The sequence below is a fragment of the Phyllobates terribilis genome, unplaced genomic scaffold (genome assembly GCF_046119375.1).
Source record: "Phyllobates terribilis strain yellow unplaced genomic scaffold, ASM4611937v1 Scaffold_4__5_contigs__length_816908805, whole genome shotgun sequence".
Lineage (NCBI taxonomy): Eukaryota > Metazoa > Chordata > Amphibia > Anura > Dendrobatidae > Phyllobates > Phyllobates terribilis.
In genome coordinates, this window is record NW_027362764.1 from 673,778,685 (window position 1) to 673,799,739 (window position 21,055).

The window sequence follows — 21,055 nt, forward strand, 5'->3', positions numbered from 1 at the left end:
ACATATGCCAGGTATTACCTGTTCACCAGCTTTCATTGAAGCGTTGCAGGTGATAAGAAACCACTGGAACGTGATGAAACTTGAACACAACACAGTACATATAGGATCATCGTCCTCTGCCGTCCTGGTGATCAGTGGTGTGAATTGTATTGTATGTAATGGACACAGTCTATTATAACACTCAGCATTCACACCTGTTACCTTCTGAGACGTCCGGATATCAGTTGCTTCTTCTTGTAACTTTTGAGAATCTCTTTGATTTATAAAAATTAAAAGTCTTTATTAAGATAGAATTCATAATTGCGATGTCTTGATTGAAGTCTTCATTCCCTAATCTGATACCAAATCTGGCAGTTTTTCCTAACCTATAATATCACAGCGTACCATAGCAATCAGTAATATCCATCTAATTATTATCAAAATATTAAAACAAATTATGTTTGGAATAATAAACAATAATAGATAATAATTCATTATCAATCAAGTTCTCCATATGATAGAACATTTTTATGTCGTAGGTGTAATTACCTTTTCCAACCCATAGGTGTCAGTGTATTTTGAAAAAACAAGTTTTTATATCTTTATTAAACCAATAATATCAAAGAATGTATACTCCTGAACCAAAATGAATAAATATATGAATGTATGAATGAATGAATGAATGAATAAATGAATGAATGAATTGTTGTGTTTACTCAGAAAATGTAAACATTTTTTTCCTTAGCAATATATATTTAATGAAGAAATACTCTTGTATTAGACATTACTTTATTAAATATTAATGTGTTTTCTCAATTGAGATATTGAACTGAAATAAAATCAAATGAGAATTAAAAAATTAAAAAATAGAAAAATAAGAAGCATAAAGTAAGAATAAAATTTTAAAAATGAAAAATAAAATTAAGAGTAAAAATAAGAATAAAAATAAAAATAAGGCCTTTAAATTTTAATGACAAATGCAGAGTAATTATATTCTCCATAAAAAATACCCTTATATCTCCATTATCTGGATGATTTCATATTTGTCATAACCTTGTACCACCAAAAAATATTAAATTATGCAACTTTCCATGTAATACCCTTCTTAATTATACCATAGTACCTTATTATTTCTTCTTTATTAAATGTGTGTAAAATAAGTATTGATCAAAAGTGATTATGTAATCAGGATCAAAAACACATTTTCCCCCTTAATACCAAAAATATTATTTTATAAAATTTATGTATATATCAGAACCCAATTAAAAATAATTATTCTTCTAGAAATATTGTGCATAAATTTCATATTGATGAGTAGCATAGATGTGACTAAAGAGAGGTGTGTACCTATTTAGGTAACCATTAAAAATAATATTATAGTTATTCAAGAATATTATCATGTGGAAAATTATTCTAAATATAAATTTGCTTTGTAAACCATTTTGATGTGTGGTTGCCCTTATCCACTATTAGTTAAATCAAGAAATAATAATTATTAAAGAAATATAGAAATATATATATGTAGATAATACCTAATTATGTATTATAATTTCCTCAGAATTAAATATATTTTTGTACCTTAACATAAAGAAACATTTTTTTTTTTTAAACATACAAACATACGAGGCCTCTGTCACATCAATCACACTTAGCAGCTGCTGATTTACTCATCTGTCACCTTCACTCTGACATTCACAGATCTGTTCAACTCAAACATTCCACATATAAAGTTTTAGATATATATATATATATATATATTTAACCCAAAATTGTTGTATCCCAATTTATTAATGCGCATTGCCATATCAATTGAATATCTTTATATTTCTTTGAATATTCCCCAAGTACATATTATATAATATGAGAGTAAGTCACTGGAATTTCAGACACTTGAAAAAAATCTTGTCTTAGATTCTTTTTTCACTGGCTGCCCGGTCTTAAGTTACATCAGTTGAAAATAGAATGAATGGGATCCTATACTATTAGCTCAAAGTTCAAAGGCCGCAGCTGTCAAACGTCATGCTGTAAAGCTACTTTAATTTGCACGAACACTTCATGCACAGAAAATATTAGCAACACAAAAGAATTAATAAGTATTACATATATATTATAGTTCAACTAGATATATTGTTATTATTTTAAAATGTTATACACATAAAATCATGCAATTTTTTCACTTCCTGTGTGAATAAAGAAATAAATCCATTTTAGAGTTCTTTGATCAAATCCTGCTTTGGAATGAAAACTCTAAGGAAATATAAGAAAATAAAATTAAATATCAAATTCATACAGAAACAGAATTATTTAAATATCTTATACATATATTGGTTGGTTCTAATGTAATTCAAAATATTGCTACTTAAATTTATATATATGAAGTTCTAATTTATTAATTAATATATATATATATTTTATAAACGTATATATAAATACAATTATACGCAATCTCTACTTAGACAAGTGTATATATATATATATATATATATATATATATATATGAACTATTAGAAACTATGTAACTACAATTTTACTGTATAAGATTATAAATAAATATTGAGACATTGTATTACATTTTGATACAACATTATAATTACAGTTTTTCCTTAGCCACTCCCTAAACCAAATCTTCTGTCTCTCTCAAATATCTCCAGGAAAGCCCTATTTAGGAAACACAGTTTTATATCCTTCAAAACCTCAGAGAACTGCCTGTTCTTCTGTCCACATTCCATGACGTCACTGTGAGTTGGTCATCTCACCTGTCTCTGTCCATCAGTTTCAGCCATTTTCCTTTTTAGAGAATCACAGTTCTGACTGAGAATTAACTCATTCTGTGGAGAGATGGATCTTTGCACTGGCTGATATGGCTTATAACATATATGAAATCTTCTGCGTATTTGATAGAGTTCACTATGGGGATGACTCAGTCTAGGAGAGTTTGATATTGGCTTTTGGTAAGATTTTACCTTTCCTGGTTTTATAAATTTAGCTTGATTTATTTTCTTTTCACGATTCTCATGTTTTCTAACAAAATCCAGCATCTGCGCACATTCAAATAATGAATTTTTTTGTGATGCCATAACTTGGGAAACTGAATTTAGGAATTTGAATTTTTGTACAAAAGTTGTTATCATATGTTGTACTTTTCCATTTTTGATGAGAGCTTTGTACAACCATTCAAATATGGACATGAATGTATATGTACATTCCTTCCTACCAATCCTTAGTTTCTGCAGATCTTCTATGTTGGGAAAATCCATTGTGACACAATAAATCAAATATCTTGATCTGTCCGAATCATTTTCCCATCCATTAGGAGAGTCATTTTCACAGGGCATTAAATGTAAACGTCTGGACAATGTCACAGGAATCCATATTTAAAATAATTGATTCCTCTCCTCATTGGATAAATCAAACTTATCAGAGAAGCTCTCAAATGTCTCTGAATTTCTACAGGCATGGATTTTGACATCATATTTTGGCATGATTTTGTATAATTTCAGCAAATTTTTCCTCATTTTAATTTGGAGTTGAGCCTGGGTAATTCCAGAATTCTCTGATATTTTTAGTGGCTCTTGTACGTCCGTTCCTCCTACGTCACTCACGTCTCCTCCCACATCACCTAGTATGTCGGTTTCTCGTATGTCAGTCATGTCTCCTCCCATGTCAGGTTTCTGTATGTCCGTCTCTTGGTCAGACGCAAGGTCACCTTCAGTTACAAACACGTGTCTTACTTCTTGTTCATTTTCCACATTACAGTCAGAATCAGTATCACTGTCTGACACTTCTACACTATTTTCCTGCTTAGAAATCTCTAACACAAGACTATGAAAAAAATCTACCAAATGTAGAATATTTCTCAATTTCTGTTTGTCTCTATTTACCAATTTAGAAGTTAACTGTAAATTCTGCAATTCACATTCTTTGTATAAACTGAGCCACAAAACTTCTATGTCATCTCCTGCATTACGTTTGAAATTAATATTACTTTGTTTAGCAAAAGAAGAAATTATATCCATATTTTGCTTACCTTAAGATTCCTTGGCTTCTCTTTATCAGCACGTCCTGTCTTCAGTTCGTCTGATTCTTTTCCTGTGTGATTCTGTTACTTGTTAGTACCTCTGCTTCCTGTCTTTCCTCAGTCTGTAGGTCCTTTCTGCTTCTCTTGACAAACTAGTGAATTTACTGACACGTGAACAACAGCTGTTCAGCTCGTCAGGACTCCCCCCTTGTTCACGGAAGAAATTCACTTACTTAATTTAAAAAACAAAAAAACAGGACTGGCTGGCTCACCATTGTAAAATAATACTCTTCCTGTATTATTTTTTTCTACTGAGGACTTCTCAAAGTATCAATATCACGATATTCTTATAAAAAAATGTATCTATTTATTCTTGGATTGTCCATTAAAAAGAATCAGATTGCAGCAGGTACATACAATAATTAGTTATAAAGTAATTGTCCATTTGTCCATAATTAGCTTAATTGTTGAGATTCACCCATCTTTCCTTGGATCCTGGCTGGTAAATCATGTCTTTGTCCAGCATGTGTCCAGGCCTACATGTCATCTGCTTCTCAGCATGAAGATTCTGTGTCTTGTGGGGTGGGCAAAGCAAGAGAGCCCCCCTTTTCTGTACCATGGGCTTTTATAGCCAGTCGTATGGACACCTGTTCTACATATGGTAGTGAACCAAAAATACACACACAAATAGCGCATGTCAACTAGACACGATGGCTGAGGCATAGAACTCAGAAAAATGATTATCGATTAACATTCCAAATGAATTTCCATAATTAACCATTTAACAGAGACCGCCTGGGAATGCCAGGTGCTGTAGGCTTTTGCTTTTTCCTTCCTTCCACCAGCAGGGGGCACTGTCTTCTATGCCTTTTTTCCATTCCCTTTCACAAGTGCACACATTCATTCTCTTTTCTTTTTTTCATTTGCTTTCACTCTTGCGCTATTTCATCTCTGCAAAATACCAGCATCCTTCTGATCACCGTGGGCCTCCAGCATTGTTGCTTCTTTACTTTTAATACTAGGCTCCTTTTCACCAGGAACAGCGTCTTCCGCGTGGCTGGAGGCAACCACCGGTAACCCCAAGCAGAAGACCTTTGCAGGCAACACGACAGTCAACCCTGAATATCAGCTCAAAGTCACTGGCAACCATCTCACCCTCTTCCTTCATTCACCCCTGGATGTCTCGCTCCGCCCCCAAGTTACGGGTCCAGCTTGCTCTTTCTGTCACATTACCGCGATGAAGGGTTTAGCCTGCAGGAGTCCCTGCGCCGAGACATTTTTGAAGACACCTGATGCGGCGGGTGAATCACTGCTAAACAAACCACACCTGTAGGGACGGCACAGCCTTTGCATGGACCCTTCGGAGCCCGCCCCGTCATTGCCAGATTGCTCGCCACCAAGCGATCCTGAGAAAGGCTGGCCGGGCGATGAATCGAGCAGCGTCTACTGGGCATACCACCTTGGATACGCCTGATCTCGTCTGTTCTCGGAAGCAAAGCAGGGCAGGGCTCGGACAGTACTTGGATGGGATACCTCCTGGGAACACCGGGTGCTGTAGACCATTTTGATGACGTTTTGCCCTACTGCCCAGCTCGGCTAGCATGGAAGGGCGCCTTGCCGGACACCGACCTTAAGTAACTTAGATGATGGAAGCCCCAAGGCCTCTGAGCCAGTTGGCAGCTAAGTACGCTAGCCCGCCGTCTTCACGCAGGCCTGACACCGAGCTCCTTGTCACGGCTAGGAGTGCTTATTGACTCCGCAGCTCGCCGTGTGGAAATGAAAGCATTAAAAGCACCCGGGGCCGTGAAGGGGCCAGGCTTTCAGCAGGTGCCCAGGGAAGGTTTTGGATGCCGGCCGCCTAGCGAGGGCCAGCAGAAGTAACATGTTTCTCTGCAAAGAAGCTTGTGTAACCAAGCCAGACGGCTGACAAAGAGCTAACCTCAGTGCAAGGAAGGCAAGGAAGGTGCGGAAGTAATTGGGGAGGGGGTGGTGATTCCTGCTAGGGCCCTGAAATCATAAAACAGGCAGGAGAGTCTGACTCATAGTGATGGAGAGGTTGTAGAGGCAGATAGGGGGTGTTGTCACGTGCGAGCACGTGTGCATCCTGGCTTGTGTGTGAGAGTGCGCTTCCTAGGTGTGGCGCGCTGCAGACAGTCAAAGGGATTGTTCCCTTTCATTAAAAGTTAATCCCCGGCTGCAGCCTATTAGAAAGCAACTAACCGCGCTCTACTCACCCTACCCGGGTCTACCGGTGAGTCTCGCGTCTGCACCCGGCCTGTGGCATTGGCCGTGAAGCTGACGTTTCGTCGACAGCGCTGCAGCCGATCAGTGAGCTCAACGGCTCTGAGTGGGGCGTTGTGTTTACAAGACCTTTTAAGGAAGCCAGCAAGAAAATTGAAGAGAAGGGAAAGCACAAAAGGACCTGATCTTGATGAGCACTGGAAAGGTCAGCCGGCAACCAGACGTCAATGTAGAAAACCAGCAAGTGAGAGGCTAGTCTCTGCCTACGGCACACCACCCTGAACACGCCTGATCTCAGAAGCTAAGCATGGTCGGGCCTGGTTTGTACTTGGATAGGAGACCGCCTGGGAATACCAGGTGCTGTAGGCTTTTGCTTTTTCCTTCCTTCTACCAGCAGGGGGCACTCTCTTCTATGCCTTTTTTCCATTCCCTTTCACAAGTGCACACATTCATTCTCTTTTCTTTTTTTCATTTGCTTTCTCTCTTGCGCTATTTCATCTCTGCAAAATACCAGCATCCTTCTGATCACCGTGGGCCTCCAGCATTGTTGCTTCTTTAATTTTAATACTAGGACCAGCGTCTCCCGCATGGCTGGAGGCAACCACCGGTAACCCCAAGCAGAAGACCTTTACAGGCAACACGACCCTCCACCCTGAAGAGCAGCTCAAAGTCACTGGCAACCATCTCACCCTCTTCCTTCATTCACCCCTGGACGTCTCGCTCCGCCCCCAAGTTACGGGTCCAGCTTGCTCTTTCTGTCACATTACCGCGATGAAGGGTTTAGCCTGCAGGAGACCCTGCGCTGAGACATTTTTGAAGACACCTGATGCGGTGGGTGAATCACTGCTAAACAAACCACACCTGTAGGGACGGCACAGCCTTTGCATGGACCCTTCGGAGCCCGCCCCGTCACGGCCAGATTTCTCGCCACCAAGCGATCCTGAGAAAGGCTGGCCGGGCGATGGATCGAGCAGCATCTACTGGCCATACCAGCTTGGATACGCCCGATCTCGTCTGATCTCGGAAGCAATGCAGGGCTGGGCTCAGACAGTACTTGGATGGGAGACCTCCTGGGAACACCGGGTGCTGTAGACCATTTTGATGACGTTTTGCCCTACTGCCCAGCTCGGCTAGCATGGAACGGCGCCTTGCCGGACACTGACCTTAAGTAACTTAGATGATGGAAGCCCCAAGGCCCCTGAGCCAGTTGGCAGCTAAGTACGCTACCCCGCCGCCTTCACGCAGGCCTGACACCGAGCTCCTTGTCACGGCTAGGAGTGCTTATTGACTCCGCAGCTTGCTGTGTGGAAATGATGGCATTAAAGCACCCGGGGCCGTGAAGGGGCCAGGCTTTCAGCAGGTGCCCAGGGAAGGTTTTGAATGCCGGGCGCCTAGCGAGGGCCAGCAGAAGTAACATGTTTCTCTGCAAAAAAGCTTGTGTAACCAAGCCAGACGACTGACAAAGAGCTAACCTCAGTGCAAGGAAGGTTATCCTTATCCTCTCTTGCTGACAACTTTATCTTCTAAAAGGTAGGGGAGAAAACAAGGGGATCTGCTACTTTGGATCTAATCCTTATAAACAGGGAGGAAATGGTTGAGGAGGTAAAGGTGGCTGGGACCCTAGGAGGCAGCGATCATGCTATTATAGAATTTTGGATAACTAGAGGATGAAGACATGTGAAGACTCAAACTTCAAGGTTAGATTTTAGAAAGGCAGATTTTAAGAGACTCAGAAAGAGAATAGGAAGGATCCAATGGCTGGATGTCCTTAAGGACAAAAATGTCCAGGAAGGATGCGAAATTTTTAAAAATGAGATTCTCAAAGCACAATCGTTAACAATCCCGAAAAGTAGGAAGAATGGGAAGCATTTAAGGAAACCAGGATGAATGAACACAGAACTTAAACACATGCTAAAAAGAAAGAAAGAAATGTTTATTAAATGGAAAGAGGGAGGCATATCTAAAGAAGATTATAATGCAGTCTGCAGATCCTGCAGGGCACGTATCAGGTTAGCTAAAGCTGACAATGAATTAAGGCTTGCAAGAGATGTCAAAAGCAATAAAAAAGGATTTTGGGGGTATGTCAAAAGTAAAAGAAAAGTCAAAGATGCTATAGGATTTTTACAGGATGAAAATGGAGAAATGGTAAGAGAGGATGTTGAGAAGGCCGAACTTTTTAATTCCTATTTTGCATCTGTTTTCTCTCAGAAAGAAAATGTAACATCAACTGATCTTCACTGTCCTTTTAAAGGAATAGAGGAATCCAAGTTATCTGTAAACAGAAAGATTGTGAGGGAATATTTAGCTAACATAAATGAGTTCAAGTCTCCAGGTCCAGATGAATTACACCCCAGAGTACTGAAGGAGATCGTAGAAGAAATTTTAAAACCACTCTCCATAATCTTTGAAAATTCTTGGAGAACAGGAGAATTCCCAGAAGACTGGAGAAGAGCAAATGTTGTTCCTATCTTCAAAAAGGGGAAGAAGGTGGACCCAGGGAACTTTAGGCCGGTGAGTCTGAGTTCTATACCAGGAAAGATCTTTGAACAAATTATTAAACAACATGTATGTAAGTACATGGATAAGAATGAAGTGATTAACCAGAGTCAGCATGGGTTTGTAACTAACAAGTCATGTCAGACTAACTTAATTTCCTTCTATGACAGAATCACTGACTGGGTGGATCAGGGAAATGCTGTAGATATAGTATATCTTGACTTCAGCAAAGCATTTGACAAAGTATCTCACACCATCCTTATTGAAAAAATGACCAAGTATGCAATGGACCAGGCAACTGTTAGGTGGATTCATAACTGGCTTAGTGATCGGACTCAAAGGGTGGTTGTAAATGGCTTCACATCCAGCTGGATGAATGTCTCAAGTGGGGTACCACAGGGCTCCGTCCTGGGACCTGTATTGTTCAACATCTTTATCAGTGATTTAGATGAAGGAATTGAGGGTAAACTGATTAAATTTGCTGATGACACAAAGCTAGGAGGGATAGCTAATACTAGAGAAGAGAGAGAGAGGATTCAAAAAGACCTAAATAAACTGGAGCAGTGGGCAGCAACCAACAGAATGGTTTTTAACAGGGAAAAATGCAAAGTACTACATCTGGGCAATAAAAATGAAAAAAGCATATACAGAATGGGAGGAATAGAGCTAAGCAACAGTACATGTGAAAAAGACTTAGGTATACTAATAGATCATAGACTGAACATGAGTCAACAGTGTGATGCAGCAGCAAAAAAGGGAAATACAATTCTGGGATGTATTAACAGAAGCATACAGTCTAGATCACGTGAAGTCATTATCGGTCTTTACTCCTCTTTGGTCAGACCTCATCTGGAATACTGTGTACAGTTTTGGGCACCACATTTTAAAAAAGACATAGACAAACTGGAGCAAGTTCAGAGAAGAGCGACCAGAATGGTGACTGGTCTGCAAACCATGTCCTATGAGGAACGGTTGCAGGATTTGGGAATGTTTAGCTTGCAAAAAAGAAGACTGAGAGGAGACTTAATAGCTGTCTACAAATATGTCAAGGGCTGTCACATTGTAGAAGGATGATCTTTATTCTTATTTGCACAAGGAAAGACTAGAAGCAATGGGATGAAACTAAATGGGAGGAGACACAGATTAGATATTAGAAAAAACTTTTTGACAGTTAGTGTGATTAATGAGTGGAACAGGCTGCCACGAGAGGTGGTGAGTTCCCCTTCAATGGACGTCTTCAAACAGAGGCTGGACAGACATCTGTCTGAGATGATCTAGTGAATCCTGCTTTGAGCAGGGGGTTGGACCAGATGACCCAGGAGGTCCCTTCCAACTCTACCATTCTATGATTCTAAGATTCTATGATTCTATGAAGGCAAGGAAGGAATTGTGGAGGGGGGGGGTGATTCCTGCTAGGGCCCTGAAATCATAAAACAGGCAGGAGAGTCTGACGCATGGTGACGGAGAGGTTTTAGAGGCAGATAGGGGGTGTTGTCACGTGCGAGCACGTGTGCATGCTGGCTTGTGTGTGAGAGTGCGCTTCCTAGGTGTGGCGCGCTGCAGACAGTCAAAGGGATTGTTCCCTTTCATTAAAAGTTAATCCCCGGCTGCAGCCTATTAGAAAGCAACTAACCGCGCTCTACTCACCCTACCCGGGTCTACCGGTGAGTCTCGCCTCTGCTCCCGGCCTGTGGCATTGGCCGTGAAGCTGACGTTTCGTCGACAGCGCTGCAGCCGATCAGTGAGCTCAGCGGCTCTGAGTGGGGCGTTGTGTCTACAAGACCTTTTAAGGAAGCCAGCAAAAAAATTGAAGAGAAGGGAAAGCACAAAAGGACCTGGTCTTGCTGAGCACTGGAAAGGGCAGCCCGCAGCCAGACTTCAAAGTAGAAGAGCAGCAAGTGAGAGGCTTGTCTGTGCCTATGGCCAAACCACCCTGAACACGCCTGATCTTGTCTGATCTTGGAAGCTAAGCATGGTTGGGCCTGGTTAGTGCTTGGATGGGAGACTGCCTGGGAATACCAGGTGCTGTAGGCTTTTGCTTTTTCCTTCCTTCCACCAGCAGGGGGCACTCTCTTCTATGCCTTTTTTCCATTCTCTTTCAGAGGCCGTTAGTCAGGGCAGGAGTCAGGTAACAAACACTTTGACCACTTACTCTCTACTAACTATGTTTCTGTTAGCTCTCACTTTTTCCTCTATAGTCCTCCACTTTCTAATAACCCCTCAAATCCCTACACCAAGTAAGAAACTCTTCATCTCTCCCTCTATTCTCCCCATTCATCGCACCTCCTCCTCCAAATTATTCCTCAACATTCAATCCTGGATCTCCAAACACAGACAGCCACCTCATGCTCTCTCTTCCTCCCACCTGCTAACACTTTCTCTGCTCCTCCTCACTGCTGGAGATATCTCTCCAAATCCTGGTCCTCCTCGCCATATCCCCACAGTCACTTCTACCTCCTATCCACGATCTTCCTCAAACTGTCGCAACCCTTCTAACCTCATACCCATCCAACTAATACCCACCTCCTCAGCTATACTAACAGGAGCTCTCTGGAACGCTCGCTCTGTCTGCAACAAACTTTCCTTCATCCACGATCTTTTCATTACAAACAAACTCTCCTTCCTCGCCATCACCGAAACCTGGCTCACCCCCTCTGACACAGCCTCCCCAGCTGCCCTTTCATATGGCGTATTCCACCTTTCCCACACCCCCCGCCCCAATGGCAAACATGGTGGAGGCGTAGGTTTCCTCCTATCAGAACTCTGCGCTTTCACCAAAATCCCACTGCCACCCTCCGTTACACTCCCCTCTTTTGAGGTGCACTGTGTGCGCATCTATTCCCCCTCCAACCTCCAACTGGCCGTCGTTTACCGACCCCCAGGGCAAGCCACCACCTTCTTAGACCATTTCACTACCTGGCTGCTTCACTTCCTTTCCACTGACATCCCCACTATCATAATGGGTGACTTCAACATCCCCATTGACACTCCCCACTCGTCTGTCTCTAAGCTCCTATCCCTCACTTCCTCCTTTGGACTCACTCAATGGTCTTCCACACCCACCCACAAAGATGGCCACACACTGGACCTCATCTTCACCCGCCTCTGTTCCCTATCTAACCTCTCTAACTCACCACTCCCTCTCTCTGACCATAACCTCCTCACATTCTCTACCCTCTCCTCTCCGGGTGCACAATCCCCACTCCACAAACTCACACACCCTCGCAGAAATCTCAAACACTTTGACCTACACTCTCTCTCTGAATCCCTCCTTCCTCTCACAGACATAAATTCCTTACACGATGCAGACGTTGCTGCTGCTTCATAAAACACCACAATAGCTGCAGCTCTAGACTCGATCGCCCCTCTCACACACACCACACCTCGCACATTCAACAGGCAACCCTGGCACACTAAACTTACCAAAGAACTGCGCCGGGCCTCCAGGGTTGCGGAGCGGAGATGGAAAAGGTCTCACTCCATCGAGCACTTCATCGCATTCAAGCAATCCCTCACTAATTTCAAGTCCGCACTCACTACAGCAAAACAAACCTACTTCTCATCTCTCATATCCTCCCTATCTCACAACCCTAAACAGCTATTTAACACTTTCAACTCTCTCCTTCGTCCCCCAGCACCTCCTCCCTCTTCTCTCATCTCAGCCGACGACTTTGCCTCATTCTTCAAACAGAAGATTGACACCATCAGACAAAACTTTGGCCTAAAGTCCACGCAACCCCTCCTCATATCTACTCAACCCTCCTCCTCCAAACCCCACTTCTCCACCATTACAGAAGGTCAAGTCTCCTCTTTACTCTCCAAATCACACCTCACCACCTGCGAACTTGACCCAATCCCATCCCACCTCATCACTAACCTCACCACAGTCTTCATCCCAACCCTAACCCACCTCTTCAATCTATCACTAACAACCGGAGTCTTCCCCTCATGTTTCAAACATGCCGCAATCACACCCATCCTCAAAAAGCCCTCCCTTGACCCTTCCTCTCTGACCAGCTACCGCCCCATATGACTCCTCCCCTTTGCCTCAAAACTTCTAGAACAACATGTCCACCTTGAACTGTCCTCCCACCTCTCCTCCTGCTCCCTCTTCGACCGTCTACAATCTGGCTTCCGACCGCATCACTCGACTGAAACTGCCCTGACCAAAGTCACCAATGACCTACTAAATGCCAAATCCAAGCAACACTACTCCATCCTCCTCCTTCTGGACCTGTCATCTGCCTTTGACACAGTGGACCATTCCCTCTTACTCCAGTTTCTCTCATCTCTTGGCATCACGGACTTGGCTCTATCTTGGATCTCCTCATACTTAACAGACAGGACATGCAGCATCTCCCACTCACGCACCACCTCCTCATCTCTCCCCCTATCTGTCGGTGTCCCCCAAGGTTCAGTTCTAGGACCTCTGCTCTTCTCCATCTACACCTTCGGCCTGGGACAGCTCATAGAGTCTCACGGCTTTCAGTATCACCTCTATGCTGACGACACACAGATCTACCTCTCTGGACCCGATATCTCCTCCCTACTAACCAGAATCCCACAATGTCTGTCCGCCATCTCATCCTTCTTCTCCGACAGGTTTCTAAAACTCAACATGGATAAAACAGAGTTCATCATCTTTCCACCCTCTCATTCACATCCCCCATCTGACCTATCCATCAACGTCAATGGCTGTTCACTCTCCCCAGTCCCACAAGCTCGCTGCCTTGGGGTAACCCTGGACTCTGATCTCTCCTTCAAGCCACATATCCAAGCCCTTTCCACCTCCTGCCGACTCCAACTCAAAAACATCTCCCGGATCCGTGCATTCCTCAGCAAAGACTCTGCAAAAACACTAGTGCATGCCCTCATCATATCCCGCCTCGACTACTGCAACCTCCTGCTCCGTGACGTCCCTTCCAACACTCTTGCACCTCTCCAATCTATCCTAAACTCTGCTGCTCGACTAATCCACCTGTCCCCCCGCTATTCCCCGGCCTCTCCTCTCTGTCAATCCCTTCACTGGCTCCCCATTGCCCAGAGAATTCTGTTCAAAACTCTAACCATGGCATACAAAGCCATCCACAACCTGTCTCCCCCATACATCTGTGACCTAGTCTCCCGGTACTTACCTGCACTCAACCTCCGATCCTCACAAGATCTCCTGCTCTACTCCCCTCTTATCTCCTCCTCCCACAATCGTATACAAGATTTCTCCCGTGCTTCCCCCCTACTCTGGAACTCTCTACCCCAACATATCAGACTCTCGCCGACCGTGGAAACCTTCAAAAGGAACCTGAAGACCCACCTCTTCCGACAAGCCTACAACCTGCAATAAACACCACTGCACGACCAGCTCTACACTCACCTACTGTATCCTCACCCATCCATTGTAGACTGTGAGCCCTCGCGGGCAGGGTCCTCGCTCCTCCTGTACCAGTCGCAGACTCGTTTTGTTAAGATTATGTAAATGATTTTGTTATGTATATCCCTATCACATGTAAAGCGCCATGGAATAAATGGCGCTATAATAATAAATAATAATAATAATAATAAGTGCACACATTCATTCTCTTTTCTTTTTTTCATTTGCTTTCTCTCTTGCGCTATTTCATCTCTGCAAAATACCAGCATCCTTCTGATCACCGTGGGCCTCCAGCATTGTTGCTTATTTACTTTTAATGCTAGGCTCCATTTCACCAGGACCAGCGTCTCCCGCGTGGCTGGAGGCAACCACCGGTAAACCCAAGCAGAAGACCTTTGCAGGCAACACGACCCTCCTCCCTGAAGAACAGCTCAAAGTCACTGGCAACCATCTCACCCTCTTCCTTCATTCACCCCTGGACGTCTTGCTCCGCCCCCAAGTTACGGGTCCAGCTTGCTCTTTCTGTCACATTACCGCGATGAAGGGTTTAGCCTGCAGGAGACCCTGTGCCGAGCCATTTTTGAAGACACCTGATGCGGCGGGTGAATCACTGCTAAACAAACCACACCTGTAGGGACGGCATAGACTTTGCATGGACCCTTCGGAGCCCGCACCGTCACGGCCAGATTGCTCGCCACCAAGCGATCCTGAGAAAGGCTGGCCGGGCGAAGAATCGAGCAACTTCTACTGGCCATACCACCTTGGATACACCTGATTTCATCTGATCTTGGAAGCAAAGCAGGGCTGGACTCGGACAGTACTTGGATGGGAGACCTCCTGGGAACACCGGGTGCTGTAGACCATTTTGATAACGTTTTTACCTACTGCCCAGCTCGGCTAGAATTGAACGGCGCCTTGCCGGACACCGACCTTAAGTAACTTAGATGATGGAAGCCCCAAGGCCTCTGAGCCAGTTGGCAGCTAAGTACGCTACCCCGCCGCCTTCACGCAGGCCTGACACTGAGCTCCTTGCGACTGCTAGGAGTGCTTATTGACTCCGCAGCTCACCGTGTTGAAATGATGGCGTTAAAAGCACCCGGGGCCGTGAAGGGGCCAGGCTTTCAGCAGGTGCCCAGGGAAGGTTTTGGATGCCGGCCGCCTAGCGAGGGCCAGCAGAAGTAACATGTTTCTCTGCAAAGAAGCTTGTGTAACCAAGCCAGACGGCTGACAAAGAGCTAACCTCAGTGCAAGGAAGGCAAGGAAGGTGCGGAAGGAATTGGGGAGGGGGGGTGATTCCTGCTAGGGCCCTGAAATCATAAAACAGGCAGGAGAGTCTGACGCATGGTGACGGAGAGGTTGTAGGGGCAGATAGGGGGTGTTGTCACGTGCGAGCACGTGTGCATGCTGGCTTGTGTGTGAGAGTGCGCTTCCTAGGTGTGGCGCGCTGCAGACAGTCAAAGGGATTGTTCCCTTTCATTAAAAGTTAATCCCCGGCTGCAGGCTATTAGAAAGCAACTAACCGCGCTCTACTCACCCTACCCGGGTCTACCGGTGAGTCTCGCCTCTGCTCCCGGCCTGTGGCATTGGCCGTGAAGCTGACGTTCCGTCTACAGCGCTGCAGCCGATCAGTGAGCTCAGCGGCTCTGAGTAAGGCGTTGTGTCTACAAGACCTTTTAAGGAAGCCAGCAAAAAAATTGAAGAGAAGGGAAAGCACAAAAGGACCTGGTCTTGCTGAGCACTGGAAAGGGCAGCCGGCAGCCAGACGTCAAAGTAGAAAAGCAGCAAGTGAGAGGCATGTCTCTGCCTACGGCCACACCACCCTGAACACACCCGATCTCATCTGATCTTGGAAGCTAAGCAGGGTCAGGCCTGGTTAGTACTTGGATGGGAGACTGTAAAATAATACTCTTCCTGTGTTATTTTTTTCTACTGAGGACTTCTCAAAGTATCAATATCACAATATTCTTATAAAAAAATGCATCTATTTATTCTTGGATTGTCCATTAAAAAGAATCAGATTGCAGCAGGTACATACAATAATTAGTTATAAAGTAATTGTCCATTTGTCAATAATTAGCTTAATTGTTTAATTGTTGAGATTCACCCATCTTTCCTTGGATCCTGGCTGGTAAATCATGTCTTTGTCCAGCATGTGTCCAGGCCTACATGTCATCTGCTTCTCAGCATGAAGACTCTGTGTCTTTTGGGGTGGGCAGAGAAAGAGAGCCCCCCCTTTCTGTACCATGGGCTTTTATAGCCAGTCGTATGGACACCTGTTCTACATATGGTAGTGAACCAAAAATACACACACAAATAGCGCATGTCAACTAGACACGATGGCTGAGGCATAGAACTCAGAAAAATGATTATCGCTTAACATTCCAAATGAATTTCCGTAATTAACCATTTAACATTTCCCCCTTTTTGAGAATAAAAGGACTTTAACTGAAAATTCTCAAAAGAAGATACATTCATCAATCATTTTTTCTTTCCTTCTTCCTTGGCAATATCATTAAATTTCCATAATAATAATAATAGTAATAATAGTATCAATATCGGATTATTGTTATATAATGATGTGAATTCATGTTATGGTAAGCCGTGACTAATATTCATTTAATATGTATAATTATACTTCCCTATATCTAAATTGAAGCAATCGCGGGTTCAATCGTCATCATCTGATGTCATCGGGTCGTCGTCTCGTCTTCTTCTTGGTTCTTTTATAACACAGTCTTTAGATGAAAACTCCTTTGAAATAAATTACAGCATGTAGATATTGTACAGTCCATAATTGTGCTCATTATTGTTCAGTCCATAAACTGTACTCTTTATTAGAAAGATCATGTGTGTCAGTTGATAAGAAAACAAAGTCCATGGATGAAATGTAGCTTTAATATCTGTGCAGTGTCACCTGGACTTACGTTGGATCGTCTTTGGAATCTTCCGTGTGTCCGCACTGGTCTCGTGTCACTTTTGGAACAGATGTGACGTCTTTGGTCAGTAAAGCAAGGGTTAACTTGACACTTTCCTGCTTTATATAGCACCATAACCAGTACTCAGTCCTTTATATACAGGACACATATGCCAGGTATTACCTGTTCACCAGCTTTCATTGAAGCGTTGCAGGTGTTAAGAAATAGTGTTGAGCCACCCCCGTAGTGTTCGGGTTCGGTTCGGTTCGTCGAACACCGGGATGTTCGAGGAACTGTTCGTCGAACTGTTCGTCGAACACCTTAGAACACCGTCGAACACCGTTAAAACCAATGGCAGGCAAACAAAAACACATAGAAACACATAGAAAACACCTGCAAAGGTGTCCAAAAGCTGACAAACTGCTCAGAAGACACTCTCTTTAAAAAAGCCGGCCGGCAAATTCAGCAGCGGCATACACCGGTACCCGACAATTTAGACAAGAAGGAATAGAGCATCACACATAGATTAGATAGATAGAAACATGTCAGTCACATACATATGAAGTACAGTGACAGTGTTGGTTACTGCACTTGTCATTTAGTGTAAAGGATTTATTAAAAAAAATATTAGTGTTTTCATGCACCGTCTGTTTAAAAAAGCCGGCCGGCAATTCAGCATCTGTACCCGACAATTTAGAACAGAAAGAATAGAGCTTCACATATAGATTAGATAGATAGAAACATGTCAGTCACATATATAATAAGTCCAGTGACAGTGTTGCTTACTGTACTTTTCATTTAGTGTAAAGGATTTATTTAAAAAAATAATAGTGTTTTCATGCACTGTCTATTTAAAAAAGCCGGCCGGCAATTCAGCAGCGGTACCCGACAATTTAGAACAGAAAGATAGAGCATCACGCATAGATTAGATAGATAGAAACATGTCAGTCACATTTATAATAAGTACAGTGACAGTGTTGGTTACTGTACTTGTCATTTAGTGTTAAAATAAAGGATTTATTAAAATAAAAATTGGCGTGGGATCCCCCATAATTTTAGGCTCTAGCGGAGGTTAAGCAGACGGCTGGGGCAGATGTTTGAAGCCTCGGAAGGGGGTAATACCCACGGAGCTTACCAGGCTACTAATATCAGCCCCCAGCTGAATACTTAGCCTTTACTAGCTATTAAAATGGGGGACCCCCCCCAAAAAATGACGTGGGGTCCCCCCTATTTTAATAGCTAGCAAAGGCTAGGCAGACAGCTGGGGGCTGATATTAATAGCTCAGGAAGGGTGCCATGAATATTGGCCCCCTCCCAGGCTAGAAACACCAGCCGTCAGCCGCTCCAGAAATGGCGCATCCATAGGATGCGCCAATTCTGGCACTTAGCCTCGCTCTTCCCACTGCCCTGTAGCGGTGGCAGTGGGGTAATAGGGCTGGGGTTGATGTCAGCTTATAATGCCAGCTGACATCAAGGCCAGGTTAGTAATGGAGAGGCGTCTATAAGACACCTCCATTACTAACCCCATAGTCAAAGTTAAAAAAAACACAAACACCCAGAATAAAGTCCTTTAATTGAAATAAACACACAATTCTTTATTGTTCTAAATTAAACCATACTTACCGTCACGCCCATTCCAGCTGAAGCCAACGATCTCCTGTAATAAAAATAAAATAATAAACCAACATCATCCTTACCTTTCCATGGTTCCCAGGACAGCTCCAGCTCTGCTACATCGAGATGACTGGCTGGACCGCAGCAGAACGCTGCCATCCAGCCTGTCATCCCACGGACACTGAGAAGCGCAGGCAAGCTTGCGCTCCTCACTGTCTCGCTGTGACGGCATCCAGATGAGCCGAGGTCATGTCCAATGAACTCGGCTCACCTCATGCACGTCACTGACAGCGTGGGAAAATTCTCACGCTGAAGCGCTGAGTGCAGGAGAATTTTCCCACGCTGTCAGTGAGGTGCATGAGGTGAGTTGAGTTCATTGGACATGAGCTCACCTCATGCACGTCACTGACAGCGTGGGAGAATTCTCCTGCACTCAGCACTTCAGCGTGAGAATTTTCCCACGCTGTCAGTGACGTGCATGAGGTGAGCCGAGTTCATAGGACATGACCTCGGCTCATCTGGATGCCGTCACAGCGAGACAGTGAGGAGCGCAAGCATGCCTGCGCTTCTCAGTGTCCGCGGGATGACAGGCTGGATGGCAGCGTTCTGCTGCGGTCCAGCCAGTCATCTCGATGTAGCAGAGCTGAAGCTGTCGTGGGAACCATGGAAAGGTAAGGATGAGGTTGGTTTATTATTTTTCTTTTATTGCAGGAGATCGTTGGCTTCAGCTGGAATGGGTGTGATGGTAAGTATGGTTTAATTTAGAACAATAAATAATTGTGTGTTTATTTCAATTAAAGGACTTTATTCTGGGTGTTGTGTTTTTTTTAAATACTTTACTAGAAATTCATGGCGGTCATGTCTAATACTGGCGTGACCCCATGAATTTTGGGCTTGGGGCCAGCTGATAATACCAAGCTGGCCCTAACCCCTTTATTACCCAGTGAGCCACCGCACCAGGGCCCTGGATGAGTTGGGTACAGCGCCAGAAGATGGCGCTTCTATGAACGCGCCATTTTCCGGGGTGGCTGCGGACTGCAATTTGCAGTGGGGGGGGGGGCCCAGAAAGCTTGGGCCTCCCTGCGCTGCAGATTCCAGCCCCCAGCTGCCTAGTTGTACCTGGCTGGACACAAAAATAGGGCGAAGCCCCACGTATTTTTTTTTTAATTATTTCATGAAATTCATGAAATAATTAAGAAAAAAAGGCCTTCCCTATATTGTTGTGTCCGGCCAGGTACAAATAGGCAGCTGGTGGTTGGGGGCAGCCCGTTCCTGCCTGCTGTACCTGGCTGGACACAAATATAGTGCGAAGCCCCACTTCAATTTTTTTTAATTATTTCATGAAATTCATGAAATAATTAAGAAAAAAAGGGCTTCCCTATATTGTTGTGTCCGGCCAGGTACAAATAGGCAGCTGGTGGTGGGGGGCAGCCCGTTCCTGCCTGCTGTACCTGGCTGGACACAAATATAGTGCGAAGCCCCACTTCAATTTTTTTTAATTATTTCATGAAATTCATGAAATAATTAAGAAAAAAAGGCCTTCTCTATATTGTTGTGTCCGGCCAGGTACAAATAGGCAGCTGGTGGTTGGGGGCAGCCCGTTCCTGCCTGCTGTACCTGGCTGGACACAAATATAGTGCGAAGCCCCACTTCAATTTTTTTAAATTATTTCAGGAAATTCATGAAATAATTTAAAAAAATTGACGTGGGGCTTCGCACTATATTTGTGTCCAGTCAGGTGCAGCAGGCAGGAACGGGCTGCCCCCAACCACCAGCTGCCTATTTGTACCTGGCCGGACACAACAATATAGGGAAGCCCTTTTTTTTCTTAATTATTTCATGAAATAATTTAAAGAAAATTGACGTGGGGCTTCGCCCTGTTTTTGTGTCCAGCCAGGTACAACTAGGCAGCTGGGGGCTGGAATCCGCAGCGCAGGGAGGCCCAAGCTTTCTGGGCCACCCCCGCTGCAAATTGCAGTCCGCAGCCACCCCGGAAAATGGCGCGTTCATAGAAGCGCCATCTTCTGGCGCTGTACCCAACTCATCCAGGGCCCTGATGCGGTGGCTCACTGGGTAATAAAGGGGTTAGGGCCAGCTTGGCATTATCAGCTGGCCCTAAGCCCGAAATTCATGGGGTCACGCCAATATTAGACATGACCACCATGAATTTCTAGTAAAGTATTTAAAAAAAACACAACACCCAGAAAAAAGTCCTTTAATTGAAATAAACACACAATTCTTTATTGTTCTAAATTAAACCATACTTACCATCACGCCAATTCCAGCTGAAGCCAACGATCTCCTGAAATAAAAGAAAAATAATAAAGCAACATCATCCTTACCTTTCCATGGTTCCCATGACAGCTTCAGCTCTGCTACATCGAGATGACAGGCTGGACCGCAGCAGAACGCTGCCATCCAGCC

General features: G+C 44.0%; 5 pseudogenes; all 5 read left to right on the plus strand.

The window, feature by feature from the left end:
- Window positions 1-5,438: 5,438 nt before the first annotated feature.
- Window positions 5,439-5,558, plus strand: LOC141268822 (5S ribosomal RNA; annotated as a pseudogene).
- Window positions 5,559-6,499: 941 nt separating this feature from the next.
- Window positions 6,500-6,607, plus strand: LOC141270061 (5S ribosomal RNA; annotated as a pseudogene).
- A 606-nt stretch (window positions 6,608-7,213) lies between these two features.
- LOC141269509 (5S ribosomal RNA) lies at window positions 7,214-7,333 on the plus strand (annotated as a pseudogene).
- A 3,316-nt stretch (window positions 7,334-10,649) lies between these two features.
- On the plus strand, window positions 10,650-10,768 carry LOC141268081 (5S ribosomal RNA; annotated as a pseudogene).
- Window positions 10,769-14,844: 4,076 nt separating this feature from the next.
- Window positions 14,845-14,964, plus strand: LOC141268428 (5S ribosomal RNA; annotated as a pseudogene).
- The last annotated feature ends 6,091 nt before the right edge of the window (window positions 14,965-21,055 follow it).